Raw genomic sequence first — 23911 nt, forward strand, 5'->3', positions numbered from 1 at the left:
CTGGGAAATAATTAAAAGCCAAGCAGGTCTATCCAGAAATCTATTCTTTGATTCAATGTAATTATTATTGTTATTTTTTAAATAGGCTGCTCTCCTAAATTAGTAATTGGCAGGTTTACTCTATGAACATTGTTCAAGCTTATTTCCTTGCTTGCCTTTCCTTTTCTCTCTTCTCGCCCTTCCTCTGTGGGTTTAACTCAGGTTTCTAGCCTGTCTCCTGGTACGTAGTAGACAATGGAGATGAGTTTATGGCTTACTCAAGGTGGGTGAGAGGTTGACCACTCTTCTCTTCAAGTCAGGGACGTGGTAATAGGATGTAGCATTATAACTAGTTGCCTTCACTGATCCAGCATTAGCCTTGTTAGGAAATTTATCCCACATGGCTTGTCTATCCATTTTTCAGTTGTTTAGACACTGTAATGGGACTGGTTGGGGGGCAAGAGGTCAGATAACCCTAGGCCTCTGGTAGTCAGATATGGTGACATGGACAGTAGAGTTACCTCCAGGGAAGAAGGACTTCATGTTGTAAGGGGCACAATGGCTCCTTATTGGCTTTAATCACAGTACTGGAATTTTTCCACATCACAGAAAATATGTCAGAAAAGTTCGTAACTGGGAGACCCATTCATCCCCAACTTGACCACTGCAAAGATGACAGAACCCAAGAGAAAACAGTCTTGTTGTGTCACTCACGTGAATCTTCAGGAGGTAAGTACTAGACGTTGGAACACGGCCGTGTCACTTAGTATCCCTGAAGTGTCAGAATTTTCCACCCTTGGAAAATTTGTTTGGCTTGGAAATTTCTAAGCTTCTTCATTTGGATGAAGATAGCTGATGTGATAGTACATCTTTGAAGTTAAGCTACAGCAGCTGTGTTTTTTTACAGTTTTTTTTGTCCTTGCTTTCCCCTCTCAGTCCTGATTATGTCTATTTTGCTAACCTTTACGTGTCTATGTGCTCACCAGCCTTGTGGACAAACAGGTGAGATAAAAATAAGTGTGAAAATGAAAAGAACGGGCAAGCAAGAGGAAAGCTAGCAAATCAGCTCTGGGTGTCCGTGGGAAGCCAGGACAGTCAGGGGGCCAGCGGACTGAGAAGCCACAGAAAGCAGGAGGTGATTTGGATAAACACTTGATGTCTCTATATGGTGCTGAGGTCGGAGGAGGCCCGGAAGGAATTTCAGGGAAGAGATATTATAGATTAAGAACTTCCCTTTTGAGACTCTGTAAATAAGGGTTTCCTATGCATATGGAGTGGTGTGGTTTTTTCTTTTTTCTTTTTTGGCTGCTGCTTCTCCTTTTTGTAAACCGCATGTGCAGAATAAATGAGGCCAGCATCTCCCAGATGCAGCTGATCAGGCTGAGAAGCTGGCTGAGGATCCCCGGGTTCCCCTGCAGCAGGCTCCATGCCTCTGCTGGCTCCCTCAGCCATGGGAGGGACACGGCAGGGGCCCACCACATTGACACTGGTGTCCCATTTTTCTTTGTCCCTTCCTGTTCTCTGCTGCATGGTGGTAGCCTGGGTTGTACAGGATCTCATGAATCCACTTACTCATGGCTGCCAACGGGAGACTTTGGAGTGTAAACTTTATTCATCCGGGTGATTTAAGGCATGTCTTGGTGACAAGGACATTCATCTTCCCAAATGGTGTGGGGCCAGCAAAAGCCAAAGACGCTCAACCTCATTACATGATCATTGTTCAAAGACATGTGGGAAATATGGAAAGTACATGCTCTTTTAAAAAAAAAAATTTGTGGTAAAATCTATATAGCATAACACTTACCATTTTAATCATTTTTAAGCATACAATTCAGTGCCATTAAGTATGTTCATACTGCTGTTCAAGAATCACCACCCTTCATCTCCAGAACTTTCCCAGCTTCCCGAACGGAAACCGTGCTCCCATTAAGCAATCATTTTCTCCCCCACTCCTCACCTCTGGCCACTGTCTGTCTCTAAGAATGTGGTCACTCTAGGTATATTGTGCAGTATTTGTCCCTTCGTCCCTGTTTCCTTTTACTTCAAGGTTCATCCATGTTACAGTGTGTGTCAGTGTGTCGTTCTTTTTTTTTTTTTTTTATGGCCACGTCATATTCCTCTGTATGTATACATCCTATTTTGTTTCTCCATTCATCCCCTTGTGAAGTGGTGTCTCATGGTTTTGATTTCTGCTTCCCTGAAGATGAGTGACTTTGAGTATCTTTTCATATGGATATTGCCCATTTGCACCTCTTCTTTGGACAAATGTCTATTGATGTCTTTTGCCTCATTTTTAACTAGTTGCCTGTTTCTTATTCTCAATTTGTATACGGTACAGATTCCTGAAAAACAGGCCAGGGAACAGTGATAACTGTGACATTTAGAGGATTCACTCACCAGGAATCAAGCCTGCCCACCCTTCCCTTGTTTTAGGTCAAGATTTTTAAAGTTTTATTTCCAACATGTTGTGTCTGGAATATTCCAATCTCATTTTGTCACCTTGGTAATCACTGGGTAGTTTGGTTAAAAGCTATCCATGTAGATGGCATAACATTGTTTTAGAATGAAGGGAATCCAGAGAGAGGAGATGTAAAATCTGGAAGCTGGTCTCTTTGACTCTATAATGTTGACTTGTACAGAGGGCCCAAAATGGTAGAACCTGACCCAAGATTTCCATATTCTAATTATCTTTTGACCAAATGTTGGGCAAAGCTCCATTTGGCCTACCTCATTGGCACTTTTGCTGCCCATGCTGTCTTGAGGGAAAATAGGGTGGCTCTCTAAATAAAATGCCATGAAATGTAAAAAAAAAATAAATAAATAAATAAAGTAAAAAAAAAAAATAAAGCAACTCTGCCTTTCTGCCAGGGGCAGAGGTCGGTGAGAGTGGAAAGAGAAGAAACTCCAGCCTCCAATTACCCATCAGAGTCTTCCAGAGAACCCCAAGAAATAGTTACGTCTTATGTCCTCCAGGATTGCCCTTTTGGCATTGTGAGAGTTCAGCTTTGTTCCTCCACCACTCTTGGTTTCTAGAACCGTATGTCTTCTGGGCATGGGGCTTGTTGAAGTTTGCACTAGGGCTGCTGAGATACCTCCCAACCCCCAACCCCTGCTTCTAGCGACTGCTCAAGACAGCTGAAACTGGCCTCAAACATGCCAAGGCCAGTTGGTATCCCCTGCTATTGGTGTCAGGGTTGCAGGTAACCTTGTCCTGAAGCTGTCCCATTCTTCTGGCTCAGATTCACGTTTCCCATGGCTACCCCCTTACCACAAATCTGACCTGAGCCCTGTGTACAGGACCTCTCCAGACTTCTGTCTAACTGACAGCATGAACTGCACCCAGACCCACCCCACTGATGCAAACATATTGCTCTTAGGTCAGACTTGCGTGCAGGAACTTATAGGGCGAGGTTTTCTCTACCAGGATACTCCTATCTCTCTCCCGTATTAAAATATATGAGCACTGGATGCTATACACAACTAATGAATCATTGAACACTACATCAAAGATTAATGATATTATTCCTGGAGGACATTAGGAGAAGGAAGGGAAAAATGAAGGGGGGCAAAACAGAGGGGGATACAAACCATGAGATACTATGGGCTCTGGAAATAAACTGAGGGTTTTAGGGGGAAGGGGGGTGCAGGGATGGATTAGCCCAGTGATGGGTATTAAGGAGGGCAGGTATTGCATGGAGCACTGGGTGTCATATGCAAACAATGAATCATGAAACACTACATAGAAACTAATGGTGTACTATATGGGGACTAACATAACATAATAAAAAAAAACTAATGATGTATTATATGTTGGCTAAATGAACATTAAAAAAATAAACAGGAAAAAATTTTAAAAAGTAAAGTGTAAGTATAAAGTAAAAAAATATATATTATAAAATGTATACATATCCTGTTGATGGGGCGCCTGGGTGGCTCTTTCGGTTAAGTGTTCAACTCTTGATCTCAGCTTGGATCTTGATCTTGGGGTCATGAGTTCAGGCCCCATGTTGGGCTCCACACTGAGCTAGGAGTCTACTTAAAACACACACACACACACACACACACTTTTAAATATATATTTATATAAAATATATTTATAAAATATTTATATTAAAAAATATATATCCATCTCCTGTTGGGGCCCTACTGTGCCTGCATCATTGCCAGCTGTGAATAAACCTCTGGGTGAGCACAGAGGAGGCTCAGATTAGGATTCCAGTATATTATTTTGAAGAGAAAGACACTGTATTTCAGCTACAGTTTTTCATCCACTCATTTTTCTCTGGATGTGATTCTAACACAAAGGTCCTTCCATGGTTCAGATTGCAAGGTCTACATTTTATTCCTCCAATGAGAATATTCCCATGTATTTGGGCACTGTATCTTAAAATGTTTGGCTCTGTTTTCAAGTATATAAATATATCCTGATGAATACATTCATTTCCCAATCCTTCCAGGGAGATCACTGAACCTAGAGAATTTAATTGAATTTTGAGTCTTCCTGGAATAACTCAAAGAACAGCCATTAAAGGTTCATGGGATGCACTGATTATTCTGTGTATGATTTTAAGAAACAATTCCAGTGGAGAAGAGCCCAAAGCTAGGCAGTGTAACATTGGGACTCACAGATGGGGTAGGGCAAAATGCTAGGCTCATTGAGGAAATGTTTCCTTTTTTGACCTGGCTTTAAATGGCATTATAATCAAAGATGGAAGAAACACTTGTGGTTAATTTAACAGATCCGTTAGCAAAAGGACCTTTGGACACACATCCAAACTTTTCATTATATAAATAGGGAAACCACTCGAATGGGGAAAATGACTTGCTTGAACTCAAATCCTAAGAGCCAAATGTCACTTGTCCATCATCTGTGGCCAAATAAGTCTATGCAGGTAGTTCTGAATCATAGTTATTATCCTCAGACTGTTTGTAAATGGTTGTTACTGACTAGTAATGACTCGTGGTATTTACCTTTCCAGGGTCTAACATTTTAACATGTAGCAGAAACTTGATGCACAGGAAGAAGGTTTTAATGGTAAAATCAGCTCTACTCTAAGACCATCTAGAAAACGGGGTGGACAGGGCTCTTTACCTAGGATCCTTGGAAGGACTTCAAACTCTGATATTATATGAATTACTTTATGCATGGGTAGGTATGTGTGTTTTCTTTAGGGAGAGGATCTGTTTATCTTGGACTCTCTCGGTTGTATGAGACAGAAACCTTGAGCATAAAGGTAATTTATTGGCTTATTTTTCATGGGCTCATACCCAGGGCACTAATAGCTTCCAGAATGGCTGAATATGGTTATTCTGTTTCTCTTTTTCCATCTCTCACTCAGCTTGCCTGTCACTTCATTCTGATTTGGGGTTCTTTCTACATGGTGGACAAAAAAAGCCATCAAGCATGCCATGCTTACCCCTCCCAGATTAGTACTCCCAGATGGTGAGAGAGTGACTCTCAGTCCCCACGTGAGTCACACAGTCATGCCTTTACCATTCCCTGGCACTAGGGTCTTGAGCCATTCTGGCTGATCAGCCTGGGTCACCCATTTTCACCCTATCTTGTACACATAGTCTTATAGAGCCACATGTGGGGAGGAGGCCCACACAGGAACCAGAAGGAGGGAACCGGAAAAGCACATGGAAGTTGGCTGTGTCATTCACCAGATTCTCAAAATGTCTGTGATGCAAAGTGGGCTTGGGAATATCACCTGTTGTACGTGCTGCTTCCAAAAGGCAATTATTTGGGGACAGACTGTCTATGGGAAGTTCTGGGCAGTGACTGTTAGATTTAAAAGAGGATGTTTGATATTATAACATACTTCTATATTTGGAATGCTAAAAAACAAAACAACGTATTGGGTATTGTCTTTTTTTTTTTTAATTTTTTCTTTTCAGCATAACAGTATTCATTGTTTTTGCACCACACCCAGTGCTCCATGCAATCCATGCCCTCTCTAATACCCACCACCTGGTTCCCCCAACCTCCCACCCCCCCGCCCCTTCAAAACCCTCAGATTGTTTTTCAGAGTCCATAGTCTCTCATGGTTCATCTCCCCTTCCAATTTCCCTCAACTCCCTTCTCTCCATCTCCCCTTGTCCTCCATACTATTTGTTATGCTCCACAAATAAGTGAACCATATGATAATTGACTCTCTCTCCTTGACTTATTTCACTCAGCATAATCTCTTCCAGTCCTGTCCATTTTGCTACAAAAGTTGGGTATTCATCCTTTTTGATAGAGGCATAATACTCCATAGTGTATATGGACCACATCTTCCTTATCCATTCATCCATTGAAGGGCATCTTGGTTCTTTCCACAGTTTGGCGACCGTGGTCATTGCCGCTATAAACATTGGGGTACAGATGGCCCTTCCTTTCACTAGGTCTGTATCTTTGGGGTAAATACCCAGTAGTGCAATTGCAGGGACATAGGGAAGCTCTATTTTTAATTTCTTGAGGAATCTCCACACTGTTCTCCAAAGTGGCTGCACCAACTTGCATTCCTACCAACAGTGTAAGAGGGTTCCCCTTTCTCCACATCCTCTCCAACACATGTTGTTTCCTGTCTTGCTAATTTTGGCCATTCTAACTGGTGTAAGGTGGTATCTCAATGTGGTTTTAATTTGAATCTCCCTGATGGCTAGTGGTGATGAACATTTTTTCATGTGTCTGATAGCCATTTGTATGTCTTCATTGGAGAAGTGTCTGTTCATATCTTCTGCCCATTTTTTATATATGATTGTCTGTTTTATGTGTGTTGAGTTTGAGGAATTCTTTATAGATCCTGGATATCAACCTTTTGTCTGTACTGTCATTTGCAAATATCTTCTCCCATTCCGTGGGTTGCCTCTTTGTTTTGTTGACTATTTCCTTTGCTGTGCAGAAGCTTTTGATCTTGATGAAGTCCCAAAAGTTCATTTTCTCTTTTGTTTCCTTTGCCTTTGGAGACATATCTTGAAAGAAGTTGCTGTAGCTGATATCAAAGAGGTTACTGACTTTGTTATCCTCTAAGATTCTGATGGATTCCTGTCTCACGTTGAGGTTTTTTAATCCATTTTGAGTTTATCTTTGTGTATGGTGTAAGAGAATGGACTAGTTTCATTCTTCTACATATAGCTGTCCAATTTTCCCAGCACAATTTATTGAAGAGACTGTCTTTTTTCCACTGTATATTTTTTCCTGTTTTGTCAAAGATTATTTGACCATAGAGTTGAGGGATATGATGAATATGGATGCTAAGATTCTCAACAATATCCTAGCAAACAGGATCCAACAGCACATTAAAAAGATTATCCACAATGACCAGGTGGGATTCATCCCTGGGTTACAAGGATGGTTCAACATTTGCAAATCAATCAATGTGATAGAACAAATTAATAAGAGAAGAGAAAAGAACCACATGGTTCTCTCAATTGATGCAGAAAAAGCATTTGACAAAATCCAGCATTCGTTCCTGATTAAAACGCTTCAAAGTATAGGGATAGAGGGAACATTCCTGAACTTCATAAAATCTATCTATGAAAGACCCACAGCAAATATTATCCTCAATGGGAAAAAGCTTGCAGCCTTCCCGTTGAGATCAGGAACACGACAAGGATGCCCACTCTCACCACTCTTCTATGTTCAACATAGTATTAGAAGTCCTAGCAACAGGAATCAGACAACAAAGAGAAATAAATGGTATCCAAATTGGCAATGAGGAAGTCAAACTCTCTCTCTTCACAGATGACATGATTCTTTATATGGAAAACCCAAAAGACTCCACCCCCAAACTACTAGAACTCATACAGCAATTCAGCAACGTGGCAGGATACAAAGTCAATGTACAGAAATCAGTGGCTTTCTTATACACTAACAATGAAAATACAGAAAGGGAAATCAGAGAATCGATTCCATTTACTATAGCACCAAGAACCATAAGATACCTGGGAATAAACCTAACCAAAGGAGTAAAGGATCTGTACTCGAGGAACTACAGAACACTCATGAAAGAAATTGAAGAAGACACAAAAAGATGGAAGACCATTCCATGCTCTTGGATCTGAAGAATAAACATTGTTAAAATGTCTATGCTGCCTAGAACGATCTATACTTTTAATGCCATTATGAACAAAATTCCACCAGCATTTTTCAAAGAGCTGGAGCAAATAATCCTAAAATTTGTATGGAATCAGAAGAGACCCCGAATCGCTAAGGAAATGTTGAAAAACAAAAATAAAACTGGGGGCATCACATTACCTGATTTCAAGCTTTACTACAAAGCTGTGATCACCAAGACAGCATGGTACTGGCATAAAAACAGACACATAGACCAGTGGAACAGAGTAGAGAGCCCAGATATGGACCCTCAACTCTATGGTCAAATAATCTTGGGTATTGTTTTGTTAATGTGATTCCTGAAAGTGGAGCTTAACAAAATCTTGGTTGGTGGTAGTATTTGGAAGACAAAAGGGATTCTTAAGGATTTGAGGGAGAGAGGGCTGAGCCCCCAGAGGGAGGAGTTTCAAATTCTCCACTGGGCTAGGGCTACTCCCTTACCTTTTGGGGCCTGTGTTCAAATGCTGTCTGGTCAGTGGGATTCTGTATGTGAACACTGTGTTTCAAACTGCCCTTGCCTCCACCTTGTGAGACTTGCCCGTCCCCCATCTCTGCTTCACGTGTCATCATGGTGTTCACTCATCAGCATCTGATAGACTGTGTATCTTACTTGTTTTGCTTTTGCTGTTTGTCTCCCCCCACTGAATCCCATGAAGGTAGACTGGTTTGCCTAATGTGTTCAAGGCTATATCCTTAGTGCCTGGACTCTACTTGGCACCTAGAAGACACTCTGTTGGTAGTTGTTGAACAAGGGAGTCTCATTACCCAGACATAAGCACAGGGAATATTTTCTTGTTTTCTTCTTACATATATATTTAACATAGCTCTCTATTGGAGCTTAGATTCTCTTTTTTTAATTTTAATTTTTTCCACTTAGCCTGAAAGAGTGCACCTCAATGGAAAATAAAATGAAAATGTACATTGTTTTCTGAGGACATTAGGTGTGGTGGGAGGGGTGAGGAGAGCATGGTATCTAGCACTTGGCTAGTCTTCTGGATCTGCCTCCTGCTGCGGACTCCTGCTGGTGTCTGAAGGAAGTAAAATGTAACAATAAAATAATAGCCTTTTTTTTCTCTTTAAAGATTTTATTTGTTTGTCAGAGAGAGAGAGCGAGTGAGAGCTCAAACAGTGGGGAGGGACAGAGGGAGAGGGAGAAGTGGAAAGCCTGATGTGGGACTTGATCTCAAGACTCTGAGATCATGACCTGAGCCCAAGGCAGATGCTTGACTGACTGAGCGACTCAGAAGCTCAGAACAATAATCTTCACTGCACATCCCTGAAATGTTTGAAAGATAAAGAGATGAGACCCCTGAAAGTTTAAGAGATGAGACATCTCTTAAAGAGAAAAAGCCAGGTCAGTGGTAGATTTTCCTCTATCTTAGACCTCCCCAGGCCGGGAGGGGGCCAGTGCAGGGGTCTCCTGCTTCTGGGGTGGGAAGTGGCAGAGATGTCACCTGACCAGGCCCTATAGGAGAAGATGACATGAGAGACTGTCCTTCAGCCAAGAGGACCTTATTGCCAACTAACAATCTTTGTGTTCTCAGGTACACAGGGGACACTGAGTGGAGATTTTCTGGATGGATTGGGAGGAACTGGGTACCACGGTAGGTATTTCTGTGTTTCATTTCATTTCATTCAACTTTGCATGAATAATATTTTCATCCTTGTTTTATTCATAAGTAAACCAAGCCGCTCTCTTCTGGTCACACAGCTAGAATGGGTCGCTTGGTCTTGAGCTCAGGACTCTGTTTTCCAAAACACAGTGGTCTTCCTCCATGCTACCCTGTCACCACAGCGGGGTTCAAAGTAGCCTGATGGAAAGCAGGAAATGTAGATTGATCCACTTGTGTTCAAGTGAAAGGACTCTTCGTGAACAGCAAGACATGAACTTTCGGGAATTCTTGAAAAGCATACATCCCTTGGGGTTCAGGCTTCCACTTTACAGAGCATATATTTACAATGAAATCTCCTTCCAAGTCTTCTGGTTGAGCACTATGATTGTCTATGCAAGATTTGTCAAAAGATACTTGTTTCTCCTGGGATCTTGTCTACCAAGGAAGACTTTGCTGTTCACAGACTCTCCAGTCTCGGGCCTGGGGAGCCACAAAGTTACATTCTAGTAAGCACAGGAAAAGAGCATTACTTCCAGGCTAAAGCATTTAGCCACCAGTGTGAGACCCTCCTGTTCTCATTTCCACAGCTGTGCCCATACTGGAAGCATCCAGTGAGATGGGCCTTCCTTAAGGTTGAGGCAGGATTCATGTCTGAGGCCATCCACCCTGGAGTCATCTGAATCCACAATGAACTTTATTGATGGGGGGAAGGTTAATGAGATGGAAGGGTGTTTGTTACCAAAGTATTATCTTGGCCATTTCAACAAATCCATGTTTTTCTTTCCTGTGCAACAAGAATACTGAGAAAGGACCAGAGGTTATGTTTTACCACACGCTACACTGACACTGAACTCTGGATGAACATGGTTTCCTGTGGGTTCAACATCACTTTGGAAGTAGTAGGTGATTTCATGTGGAGGGGCTATTTTGAGGATAAAATTAGATAAGAAAGAAGATATGATGGAGATTCTCTACCTGACATGCCCAACACCCCAGCTCCACATGGAGGGAGCAGCCACATCAAAATCTTGGAGCAGACACTTTAGTAGGAAAAAACAAACAAACAAACAAAACAAACCACACTTTGAGAACACTGTTATAGCATTTCAAATTTGTACGCACCTCAGGGCCTTTGCATAGCCTTCTCTCTGCCTGCTGTGCTCCTATTCCAGGTATTTTCATGACTCATTCCCTCAGCACTTTCAGGTCCTGAGCACCTAATTTAAATCACAGTGAGTGCCCCCTACCACCACAGTCATTCAAATTGTTCCTCAATCTTCTCTGTTTTTTTTTTCCACACATGTATTACTTTCCAAGATTATATTATTTACTTATTTTCTAATATTATAGAATTCACTTACTTATTGTCTGACTCTTCCATTAGAACATAAGTTTCATGAATTATTTTGTTCATAGATATATTCCTGGCACCTAGAATGAAATCTGGCATGTAGTAGGTGATCAATAGATATTCTGGAAAGGAAGGAAAGAAGGAAAGGAGGGAGGAAGGGAGGAAGAAAGCAAGGAAGAAAGGAAGGAAGGAAGAAAGGGCGGGCTCCCTGGGACCAGATACCTTCGTTTATTAATTGCTATTATTCCAGCCCCTAGAACAGTTCCATGAACAGATTTGTGAGTCGATTAATCTAGTGGATCTTTAGATTTTTTTATGCTGTCAGAACTCCTACTCATAGCCTCTAGATCTTAGTGACAATTTGGGATATCCTTGTAGTCACATCTCATGCCTCCCTAGTGGCAGGACAGAGTAAGAGGGTTTCTGTGGGCTTTTGAGTGTCTTAGTTTATTTACCAATTGATTTATGATCAAGAGAGCATATGCTGAAGGGGTGAAAACTCTGGTAGGTGCACAGGCCTGGGAGGGAATCTGGACCCCAGGGATTCACCTCCCTTTCTTTTCCTTCCCCTTCCCCTCCTTTCCCAGTCATGCCTTGTGAATAGGACTTCATTCTGAAGAGGTTTGGGACTCTTTAGAAGCTAAGGCCTTTGAAGGCTGAGCCATGAGACAAGTTGAGTCTTGGGCATGAAGACCCGTGGCTCCTGCCCATCGAAGTGAAGAGTTGCCTGAGCCAGCCGTGGGAAGCGGAGGAGTGGAGAGCAGGCCACTGCTGGTCAGAGCCAGTCCCCCCACCCATGACTGCACACAGTTTATCTCCTTCCCACTCCTCAGGGCAACAGTGTGCAGAAGCAGGTATCTGCTGGTGGGTATCAGACACACAGTCCTGCTGGTTGTTGGCAATTACCACAGAGCTGTAGGTGTCAGCTGTCAGCTGTCCACATATGTCAGGTGCTAGGAGCAAGGACCTTTCAGGAAGAAGCTTTTTTAAATGCCACTGTCTAAATTAGATCTGAGCTTTGATGAGCCTTAGATTCTCGATATTTATCTTGATTATTTCTGTACATTCATTCTTTTGTTCCTATTCTAAGTCTTCATCTGTGCATTACTTTACTAAGTCATTTCTAAAATCATTCATTAAAAACAGATTCACATATCTTCTATTTGGCGAGAAGTATGCTAGGCATCCTGGGAATGATGAATTAGACTCGCATCCTTCATTCAAGGAACGAGTCTGGAGGGGAGTTGAGGGGAGCCCAACTAGACAATGATACCAGACCAGCACTGCCACCACCAGCACTAAATGAGAGCTTACTTTGTGACAGGCTTTGGTGGAAACCTTTGCATATATTAGTACTGTACATTAATACATGGATAACTCATTTAATACTTACAGTAATGCAGCCTAGAAAGTAGTATTTTAATCTCTATTTTACAGATGAAGAAACTGTCTAAGTGAATTGTTCAATGTCACAAAGCTAGTAACAGTGGAGAGATTTCTAGCCAGGATCTAGAACGTGGATGCTTAGCGACTGTCTTAATCTGTTTGGGCTGCTATAACCATATACCATAGACTGGGGGGCTTAAATCATAAACATTTATTTCTCAGAGTTCTGGAGGTTGGAATGTCCAAGATCAGAATGCTGGCATATTTGGTGTCTGGTGAGGTCCACTTCCTGACTTGCAGCTGGCTATCTCCTGGCTGAGTCCTCAAGAGGTGGGAGGGCCAGGGAACTTTCTCAGGCCTCTTTATAAGGGCGCTAATCCCATTCATGAGGGCTCTACCCTTATGACCTCATCACCTCCCGAATGCCCCACCTCCTAGGACCACCATACTAGGGATTAGGATTTTGCTGTATGAACATTGGAGGGATACAAACATTCAGTCATAGCAACTACCAAGAGAAGATAAAATGAAAGGCTCGAATTTCACTTCATTGGCTCTATGGCTTTCATGTGGAAAGTTTGTGGCCTTGAAAATTGTGACCTGAATGGATGAGCAGGCTTGGACAAGTAGAGGAGGGAGAAAGAAGGACACTTTAGACATGTGTCATCTAGTAACCATGTCTGCAGTGCTGGAAATGTTCTGTATTCAATATGGTAGTAAATAGCCACACGTACCCAGCAAACATTACAGTGTGCCAATGTGACTGAGGAAATGAATGTCTAATGTTGTTTAATTTTAATTACCTTGAATGTAACTGGCCACATGTGATTGTTGGTGATATTGGTTGGTGTAGCTCCAGGGATCTCCTGCATCAACACTACAGTTACAAGTGTAATGGGGGATTGTGAGGCCTTCATTTTCTGGGTGGGTGAACCTGAGAGAGATGGGAAATGGGTGTCAGGTAATGGATGTCGCCTGAGGAACTGAGTTTTATTGAAAAGACACTGATGACCTGGTCAGGATTCTCAATCTGGCAAATAACTTAACAAGTGGGAAGAAACAGAGGGGGGAGGATGAATTGGATAGTGAGCAGGGGGGAGTCTGGAAAGTCAGATATTGAGCTAATACAATCAGATTCCTTAAGAGGAATTTTAGGCTTGTTTTTAGGACTAGTATACAAATTAGGGAAAAATAATTAGTAAATAAATTAATCAGTTTTTTTTTTTTCCAGAAAGGGAGAGGCATGGGAGGGCCAGAGAGAGAGGGAAGGAGAGATTCTTAAGCAGGCTCCATGCCCCGTGCTGAGCCTGATGCAGGGCTCGATCTCACAGCTCTGAGATCATGACCCTGGCTGAAATCACAAGTCGGTTGTTTAAACAACTGAGTCACCCAGGTGCTGTCAGTCAGGTTCTCATTTTTGATGATTTGGGGCAGTGTAGCCTTATTTGCTTAGCTGTAATTTTACCCTAACTGTAATTTTACCCTTTTACCCTTAATTCTTAGCTCAAACTTTATTTGTGACAATAACCAACTTGAGGTGGCTTAAGCATAAATGAATCATGGTAAGAAAGATAGCTAGATGGCTCATCGTGTCCAAGAACAAGGGCCTCTGGAAGACTGAAACCGAGAACTGGAAAATGAGCAAGAGCACAGGCAGTCCTCTGTCTTTCCTACTTTTTGCTTCTTCAGGTGTCTGCTCTGTTCTCTCTGCAGACTGCTTGCTCTCATGGTGGGTAAACAGCTGTCTTCAAGGTCTCGAGTCTCTATGTCCTCAGCTGCAACCGCATGCAAAAACTCGTTGAGTGTCCCAGCTCAAAAACGAGGAGTTTGACTCTCTCTGCTTGACTTATTTCACTCAGCATAATATGCTAAGTGAAGTAAGTCAAGCAGAGAGAGTCAATTATCATATGGTTTCACTTACTTGTGGAGCCTAAGGAATAACATGGAGGACATTGGGAGAAGGAGAGGAGAAGGGAGTTGGGGGAAATTGGAGGGGGAGAGGAACCATGAGAGACTGCGGACTCTGAGAAACAAACTGAGGGTTTTGAAGGAGAGGTGGGTGGGGGGTTGGGTGAGCATGGTGATGGGTATTAAGAAGGACACGTATTGCATGGAGCACTGGGTGTGATGTATAAACAATGAATCTTGGATGGGTTCCTGGGAGGGTCAGTGGGTTAAGCCTTCAGCTCAGGTCATGATCTCAGGGTTCTGGAATCAAGCCCCACATTGGGGTCTGCTCAGCAGGGATCCTGCTTCCCCCCTCTATCTCTGCCTGCCTCTCTTCCTACTTGAGATCTCTGTCAAATAAATAAATAAAATCTTTAAAAAAATGAATCTTGGAACACTGAAAAAATAAAATAAAGTTTAAATAATAAAAAACAAACAAACAAACAAACAAAAAACCAAGGAGTTTGGGTCAGATGCCCACTTTGGTTCAAGCAGCTATAGCCTGAGATGTAGAGTCAAAAGGGCCAAGGGCAGCTGGGTGGGGAGAAAAATTTCCAGAAGTAGAAGTTCCCTATGACCTGGATAGATGCACAAAGGGTGGCCGCCACAGTTAACTCCTACTACTCTCATGGGAAAATGTTGGCTGAGATGCGGTCGCATTTGAGAAAGGCAGAAATGTCTTCATTAATGCCAACAGTAAACACAGACAGGAGTTCAAACTGTAATCAGAGTTGACAGCCAGAATGTAACCAGAACACTGACTGGTCAATGCTGGTAATTGTTTTTTCCCATTGAGCTTTTTGGCTTCTCTTGGGCTCACCTTCTGTAACATGTGCTCTAGACTGAGAAATAGCAGTTTCCCCTGGTTAGGATGAAGAGTGCTCCTTCTACCCTCTAAGTTACAGGGAAAGATTCAGGCACAGCACAACAAGACCTGAGACGACTGGTTCTTATTTTGCAATGTAATTGAAGAAGTAGTACTGAATTATACAAATTGGTAATCGCACCTCATATTCTTGACTGCTTTTTATCAGGTGCTGAAAATGAATGATCTAATAGTAGCAGTTACTGTAGATAGAGCTGTTCAAATCAAAGACTGGCTCAAGTGGAGGCCATTCAAGTGGAGGTGATAACATGTATGGTCACCCCCCATTTTTGGGAGGAGGCAGTCACTCTCCCATTTTGGAGATGCCCTGAATCCTGTAGGATACCAGCTGGCAAACGTGCTTGCTGTCACAGGATTAGCAACTTTTTTTTTTTTTTTTTTGGTCGGAGAATGTAGGTTTTCAGGGTGTGTGCTCTAAGTATGAGGTCAAGATGCGAAGAGACAAGGAACAAGGAGAGAATGCCAAGGGTAAAGGACCTGTGTTTTTTGCTCTGCCATATTCACATAAAGGTTATATACACTTTGCATTACTTAAATTATCTTCACAACATTTACCTAGTGCTCATTTCTTGAGCATCCACTAAGTGTCTCTGGTCTAAGTGTTTGTGGTACTATTTTAAGTAGGTGTGATACATCAACGACTAAGTCAGAAAAGATTCTTACCTCCTTTCTGCTTTCAGTCTAGCGTGTTGGCACAGTGGGAGAAGACAGATGACAAACATAATGAGTAAATTATATATCTGATCTTGGAAACTAAGCAGGGTCAGGTCTAGTTAATACTTGGATGGGAGACTGCCTGGGAATACTGGCTGCTGTAGGCTTAAAAAAAAAAAGGAAAATATAAGTAAATTATATAATGTGTTAAAGGTGATGCTGTAGATAAGGAGAAAAGTAGAGCAGGTTAAGTGGCTAGGTCTTACCGAGAAGGTGGATGTTCAGCAAAGGCTTGAAAGAGTTATAGGAGGTAAAGCCTGGAGTAGCCAGGCAGGGGGAAGAGCTGGTGCAATGGCTTGGAGGTAGGAGAGTCGCTGGAATCTTCCAGCAGTGTCAAGGAGGCCAGTGTAGTTGGAGAGGAGTGGAACAGGGAGGGTTGAAGGTGATGTCAAAGAGGGCAGCTTGTGTAGGGGGTCATGCGGGGACTTGGTGGGGGACACCAAAACATCTTTGAGTTTTCGTCTAAGTGACATGGAGAGCCACTGGGAACTTGTGAGTGAGAGAGTGGTATGCTCTGACCCAGGTAATTTTGAAGGCATATTTTACATGCAGTAGAATGCACAGATCTGAAGAGTGTCATTTGATAAGTTTTGGAAAATGATGATGCCATCTCTTAGGTCAAGATATAGAACATTTTGCTCAGTGTTGAAAACTTTTGTCATGACCCTTTATTATTTATTATGTTGATTATTTCTTTCTATTTTATTTGGGTTTGATTTTCTCTTTTTCTACCTTCTAGAAGTGGTAGCTCAGATCAGGGGTCAATAAACATTTTCTGTAAAGGGGAGAATGGTAAATATTTTACATTTTGGAGGCCACACATTTTTTATTGCATATACCCAACTCTGCCATTATAGCACAAAGCCGTGAGAGGCAGTATGCAATCAAGTGAGCATGGAGTGTTCCAGTAGAACCATTAACAAAAAGAGACAGCAGACTGGGTTTGGCTAGTGAGCTGTAGTTTGCTGACTCCTGGATTAGATGGTTGCTTTTGAAGCTTCCTTCTTTTTTATTTTTTGCTATTGTATTGTTCAGTTCTAAAATTTTCATTGATTCTTCTTTATTTCTTTGCTGACACTGTATTTTTTAATTTGTTTCAAGACCATAATTCCTCACTGAAGCATTTTTATAATGGGTGCATTAAATCTTGGGCAGGGGCACCTGGGTGGCTCAGTCAGTTAAGCATCCAACTCTTGATTTCAGCTCAGGTCATCTAGATCTCTCTGGCCCTCATCACTTCCCTGTGCAGAACCACCTGTATGCTCTTTTTAATGACTCCTAGACCTCAACACTTCTGTGTCTCTCTCCTCCTGGTCTTTGCTTAGGCTATTTTGTCTGCCTTTGGAGGGACCTCCTTACAACAGAATGCCTCATTTTTTGAAAACCTGCTTAGCAGAGCCTTCTGTGATGTCCCTTCTGTAGAAGGAATCTCAGTCTCTGCTATGTCTCTGCAATGTCTTGTAAATAAACACCTCCATTATTGAACCTCAGCAGACAAGCTAAGAAAGTCTCCACTGTGTGCTGGGCACTGTGCCAGGTGCCAGGACTCACTAATCAGTCTCCTCTCTCGAGTTGGAGCTTGACCTTGTCACCACACTGGAATGGAGCTTCTAGTCTGCAGCTCTTTCTTTCATGAGGACAAACCTATGTCTCTACCACTTCTCTTCGGAAAGGACCTAGTATGAGACATGACACATAACAGGAGTTTCAGTGCTGGAAAAATCAAGTTATGCTAAGAATAGGACCTTCACTGTTGGAGTTTGTTACCATCAGCAGTGGGTTTGGGATTCCACAGATACCAATCGGAGGATTCATCACCAGGGCTGTGTTGAAATCCCAGCCACAATATTTGTGTCCTCAGGAACGAAAAGTAATTCCTCTATGTTGTGGAGCTATGCACTGTCGGAACTTATTGTAAAGATCAGGTCATTAATCCAGTATTCCCAAAAGTGTGCATGTGTTGGACCGATTGAACACAAGGTGACTTAGGGCGCAGATGGACTGTTTTTGATAGTTATATATTTCAAATGTACATTAGAAAAATACACATAGCATACCCATGATATTACTGTTTAACATGTGAGTAAGTATAAAGGCAAACATTAGATAATCATGTTTTAAGTAACAGAATATATAATATGAAGAAATGGTAAAAATCAGGAAGGTGGCACATGAATGAGAACAGTTTGCTTATTTTGCAAATGACTAAAACCAAGGCAAGGAAGAGTTTTGCTCAAGGTCCTACAGCTTGAGAGTGGCTAAGCAGGAATGAGGCCTCTGACCACCCTGGTCTCCAGCTGGAGAAATTTCTATGTTGCGTTCCTAGCTCCAGGTGGCTGTAGAGAAGGACAGATTGGAGAGTAGGAATTTGGGTGTGGGCACCAGGTGGCCTGTTTGGAGCCATGGAAGAGTGTGGGAAAGGAGGAGGAAACCAAAGGGAACAGAGAGGGCTGGAGTGTGATAATAAGCCCTCAGTTGAGCCCGGGCTGCCGACAGCAGTGGGTGGCCTCGCTCTGGTTACTGCTTCTGTCTGTGGGGGGCAGGGTGGAAGCTTCACTTCAAGAGAGGCTCCTGCCCTTAGCTAGCATATTAATGCCAGTGGACCCTGGTACCAGAAAAGGGCCAAGTAAGAACATTTTTTTCCATTCATGTCCAGACAGTGTCTCTTTTTTATTTTGTTACACCATGTAGTACTCTTTGGTGCCTTTGGATTGGAGGTATGTTTTCACCCCACCGAGGGAACTTTCTTTGGGGATTGGATTGGAAGGGATAGAAGAAAGGAATCCCGCTATCCTTCCATGTGCTACTCCCCAGTCTACCCTGACAAACACTGCAGCAAGGAACAAACATGGCTCTACCAAGAATTAGTTCTTCAGAGAAATCCCTCCTTGTCTGCACAGGGACCTGGGAGCTATCAATGTGCTGGAATTGGCTGACTGTCCTTGGAGTGAATGTTGTTTTGGGTTCCTTGATTTCCTTGGAAGGACATCTTCTTAAATGGTGGGATTTTTTATGCCAGGATTCAAGGTAGGGAAGCCTGCCCCTCCATTCTCTCCCCACAGAGCATTCCTTCCCCTCCCCCCCACTTATTCCAGAAATATATATTGGGCCCCAACTATGTGTCAGATGCTGCCTTGGGCCCTAGAGATACAATGGAGGCAAGGCAGGCAAGACCCCCACCCTCTTACATTCTAGTGGGGAGACACCAATACAGGCATAAAGGCTGGAGTAAAATATGTAGATTGTGATCCATACCACGGAGGAGAGACAGTGGAGATGAGCCAGGGAATGATAGGCAAGGCCTCATTTCGAGGGGTGGGCAGGGCAGACCCATGGGAGGAATTGAGCCCCAAAGAATCAGGAGGCAGGCACCATGTGAAAAGCTGAAGGAAAAGCCCTGTCCATGGAATGACTAAACACACTGGGTTGGAGGTGGGAGAGAGATTGGCTCCCTTCCCAAAGGCCAGTGTGGCTGGAGTGTGGTGGTGCAGAGCGGGTGGGAGGAGGAGTCTGGGAAGTGGGCAGGAGCCAGATCATGCTGGTCTCTGCAGGTCATGGTAAGGGGGTTGGAAGGGCTTGCTTGGAAGAGCAGTGGGGAGCACTGTAAATCTTACTGCCAGTTGCTGGTGTCAGACCTGGGGGTTGAGGTATTGGTCAAGACATCCCTAAGCTGGGCTGACTCAAGCCCAGATATCAGCAATGTCCACCAGGGAGGATACAGGGATGACTGACCCAAGTGTCATCCTATCCTCTCCCTCTGGCTGGATTTTGATTTATACTTCCATCTTTTATAGAGGGACTCTCCAAGGCCTTTTAGGCCTCATTATATCCAACGAAGCAGGTTCAAGTCATAAACCTTTGTTTGAAGTAACTCCAAAGGGAAATTTTCTTTACAATGCAATACTAGGAAAAAGTAGTCTGTTTTCTAAAGAACATTATGTGTTTTCTCCTTCTCTTTGACAGAAAGATTTATGGAACTGGCTCTTTTCCCCTCTGCCTTTGGGTTGCTAGGACACTCAGGGCAAAATCTTTGGTGCTCAAATAGATTGACAAAGTGTCATGACCTGAAACATTCTGATCTATTTCCCATTCTTGGTCCTGACTTCCACTTGAAAAAAATATAATTTTCCTCATCCTAATTTTTTTTTCAGGTCCTTTCTAGATCAAAACAGGCATAAACTAAAAACAACAACAACAACAACAACAACAACAACAACAAAAACAACTCACTTCCCAAAATGGCCCTGCTGTGATCCACGCCAGTGGCTCTCCCATTCCCTGGCTTTCCAGTGTCTCCTCTGAGGCCCAGCGAGGAGCCACCTCCAACAAGAGCTCTTCCCCACTGTGACTCTTCTCCAGATCTCTGCAGCTCTTCTGGTGAGTACCACACTGGGCAGCTCAGCACTCCTAGTGACTGCGAGTCACTGGAGTGCTTGGATGTGATTTAGGTGTCATGAGACTCACTGTGTGCACTGTGTTGAGAACAGACCTAAGTGAGCGTTCTGGTCTGAATTGTATCTTCCCTCAAGTACATATGTTGAAGCCCCAACCCCAGCATAATGGTATTTGGAGGTGGGGCCTTTGAGAAGTAATCAGGTTTAGGTAAGGTTGTGAGGGTGGGGCCCTCAAGAGTGAATCTGTGTCCTTATGAGAAGAGGAAGAAAGATAAGAAAGCTCTCTCTGTCTCTCTCTCTGTTGTGTGAGCACATAGTGAGAAGGCAGCTGTCTGCAAGCCAGGAAGTGAGCTCCCACCAGGGATCAAATTGGCCAGCACCTTGAATTTGGACTTTCAGCCTCCAGAACTGTGAGAGAGAAATGTGTGTTGGTATTCTGTTACAGCAGCGAGAGTTGACTGAGCCACTGGGGCAGGGGTAAGGAGAAGAATCATGTTGGAACCAGCATAGCAAGGAGGTGGGAGATGTTTGATACAGAATATATACAGAAACAATTTCTGTGGATTATAAATGAGCAGATTAAGTATGGCTTCAAAGATCTGGATCAATGACATGAAGGGTGGAGATTCCATTGGTGGGATGGAGAAGACTTTAGGAACTCCAGTGTCAGTATGCAAGGCTGGGACACCTATGAGTCATGTGCAGCAGAGATGCCCCATGGCCTGGGAATCTGAGGTCTCATATCATCACATCAAGCCTCCTTTTCCTCTTCTGTCAAATGGACGTGGTTGTACCCTTAATGAGACAGAGAGTCAGAGGGGTGGGAAGGATGAATGGATGTGTAAGTGCAGAGGGTTGAGCAGATAGAAAAAGTGATTATTTCGCCTGCTCGGCGGAGGCCTGTGAGGGAAGACTGTGCTGTCGAAAGAGCATCTCAGCTTCTTCCTTCATTTGAACCATCCATCCCGTGATATGCAGATTCTTAGCCCATTGCAGACCCATAGAATTGGGATTTCTGAAGATGGGACTCAGGAATTTGTTTCCCCAACTCTCCCTAGCTGATTCTCATGCACCTAGAAGCTTGAGAAAGTCACTTCCACTATTGGTCAGGCAGCGTATCCTGAGGATACTCGGAGTGTGTAGAGCCAGTGGGTGGAACATACTGTGGCCATGACCAAGTCAAGAAGTCCAAGTGAAGTTGAAAAAATAAGGGGTGCCTGGGTGGCTCAGTCGGTTGGGTGGCTGCCTTCAGCTCAGGTCATGATTCCGGGCTCTTGGGATTGAGTCCCATACTGGGCTCCCTGCTCAGCAAGGAGCCTGCTTCTCCCTCTCCCTCTGCCTGCCACTCTGCCTACTTGTGCTCTCTATCTCTCTGTCAAGTAAATAAATGAAATCTTTAAAAAAAAAAAAGAAAGAAAAAGTAAGCGTGAGCCTGGAGACTGCAGGGGCAGCTCTTGGAATGGAGCAAAAAAAGCAAAGTCAGGAGCAAAGTGAGAGAGTCTGGATGAGCCCAGAGAGTGGGCATGGAGGATGGGCAGCCAAGGGGTGTTTGTGTTGGTCTCCAATGACAAGATGCATTCAGTGGGCTGGGCTGGGCTGGGGTAAGGATTGGAACTGAAGTCTTCTGAGGGCCAAGTTCCACATTTAGGGGATTCACCTAGGGTGATCGTGCTAATGGTACAAGTTTGACCCACCTTCTTCCTGTCCAGCCACAGGCCTGGGAAGGAGGCTCAGTGAGTGGCCGGAGCCTCCCTCTGTAAGACCGGCCTTCTTTGTTCTCACCAATCCCTGGCCTCTTGCTTCTGAGTCCTCCTCACCACCATGTAGGTGGCAATTGATCCATAATGGACATGTTTTTATTAGAGTAATGGTACTACTTTTTGCAGAAAAGAGCAATGCAATTTTGTTAATGAAAGTCATGTGTTGAGACAGGGGTGGATGGGAACTTCTGGGTCTGGTTTGGCCCTGGCTCAAAACCTTCCGGGAAAACACAAACTTTCAGGGCCACACCCAGAAAGTCCCATTTACCTCTGTCAGGACCATCTGCTTTGGATTAGAGAAATAATAACAGTGTTCTCTCAGTGCCCTTTTATAAATATAAAATGTGTAATAAAGTGGTTATTAGAAGGTAATCAATGGTGCTTATGTTTTTTTTTGGGAGGACATTGATGGTGAACTTGCGCAGAATCCCATGACCAACAGCAAGGGATCCATTCTGTGTGACTGGCCGAACACCATTTTGCTCCTTGGCCCTTGATAGGTCAGAGAGCAGAATCCTTCCCTATGCAAGAGAAGCATCTCTGTGGATCATGACATAGGAGAACAGAGAGAGGACTGACTCCAGGATTTTCCCAGAAAAAACCTGTACCTGCTTAATAGCTTTAAGGTTGGGAACAAATGAATTTAGATTGATAAAGGGTGTAAATCCAACATGCTTTATGTTGCCACAGATTATCCCCTATTCCCTCACCTCTCCGTCTTAGTATTTTTGAACATTTTTGGGAAACTTTTAGACTATTAAAAAAATTAAAGGCACTTTTAAATAGTCTTTCCCTTGAGAGAACCCACATGATTTCCCCTTTTTGTCCTAAACCATTTATTGCAGGACCCTCACAACTTAGAGCTTGATCAAATGAAATAACCTGTCAAAGCTAGCAGGGCCTGGCCTAGTGTTACTTTATAAAGCTGTGTTAGATTTAAAAAAAAAAAAATTTCTATTTAAATTCCAGTTAGTTAACATACAGTGTAATATTAGTTTCAGGTGTACAATGTAGTGATTCATCACTTCCATACACCACCTAGGACTCATCGCAAGTGCACTCCTGAAGCTGTTAGATTTTGTTATAATTTATTATTTTAAAAAATTAATAATACTTCTCTTTATCATCAGATTGTAAAATTCTTAGAAATAAGAACCATGTATTTTTATTTCTACTTCTGTCTTTTTCTATACCCAGCATAGTATTGGGTGCTTATTTGGAATTAACAAATGTTTATTGACTAGTTGGTGATTGCAACATCAATATTTAGTTATTAATTGCTTGACTAATTAATTTTTTATTCAGCAAAACTTTTTTTTACATGTTCCATGCCAGGTACAGGAGAAACTGATCTTATTATAAGAAAGTTAATTTCTTTTGAGAACCAACTCTGTGCTAGAACTGTTTTAAGCATGTTATGTGTATTAACCCTTTGATCCTTACACTCTTACTATGAGTGTCTCAGATCACAGATGAGGGAATGAAGGTGGTTTAACTATGGTACTTGTACTCCTAACCATTGGAACATAACTGCCTCATGAACAAATGATGCCTAGTCTCTACTCTTAATGGATCCCCACCCAAGGGAGGTCAGGGGTGGGCAGGGAACCGATGAGTAGTAGACAGGTCAGGCAGTGACCAGATACTGAGGCCCCAGAATGATGAGGGAAAGGCTGGACCAGTTGGCTTTCCAGAAGTTCCACAGAATGAAGCCCACACCTGCAAAGATCTCATCTTTGTGTGCTAAGGATGGGCTCCATTCCTCTCTTCTGAAGTCAGT

Source organism: Enhydra lutris, unplaced genomic scaffold (assembly GCF_002288905.1).
Source record: "Enhydra lutris kenyoni isolate GAN:26980312 unplaced genomic scaffold, ASM228890v2 scaffoldscaffold21, whole genome shotgun sequence".
NCBI classification, from domain to species: domain Eukaryota; kingdom Metazoa; phylum Chordata; class Mammalia; order Carnivora; family Mustelidae; genus Enhydra; species Enhydra lutris.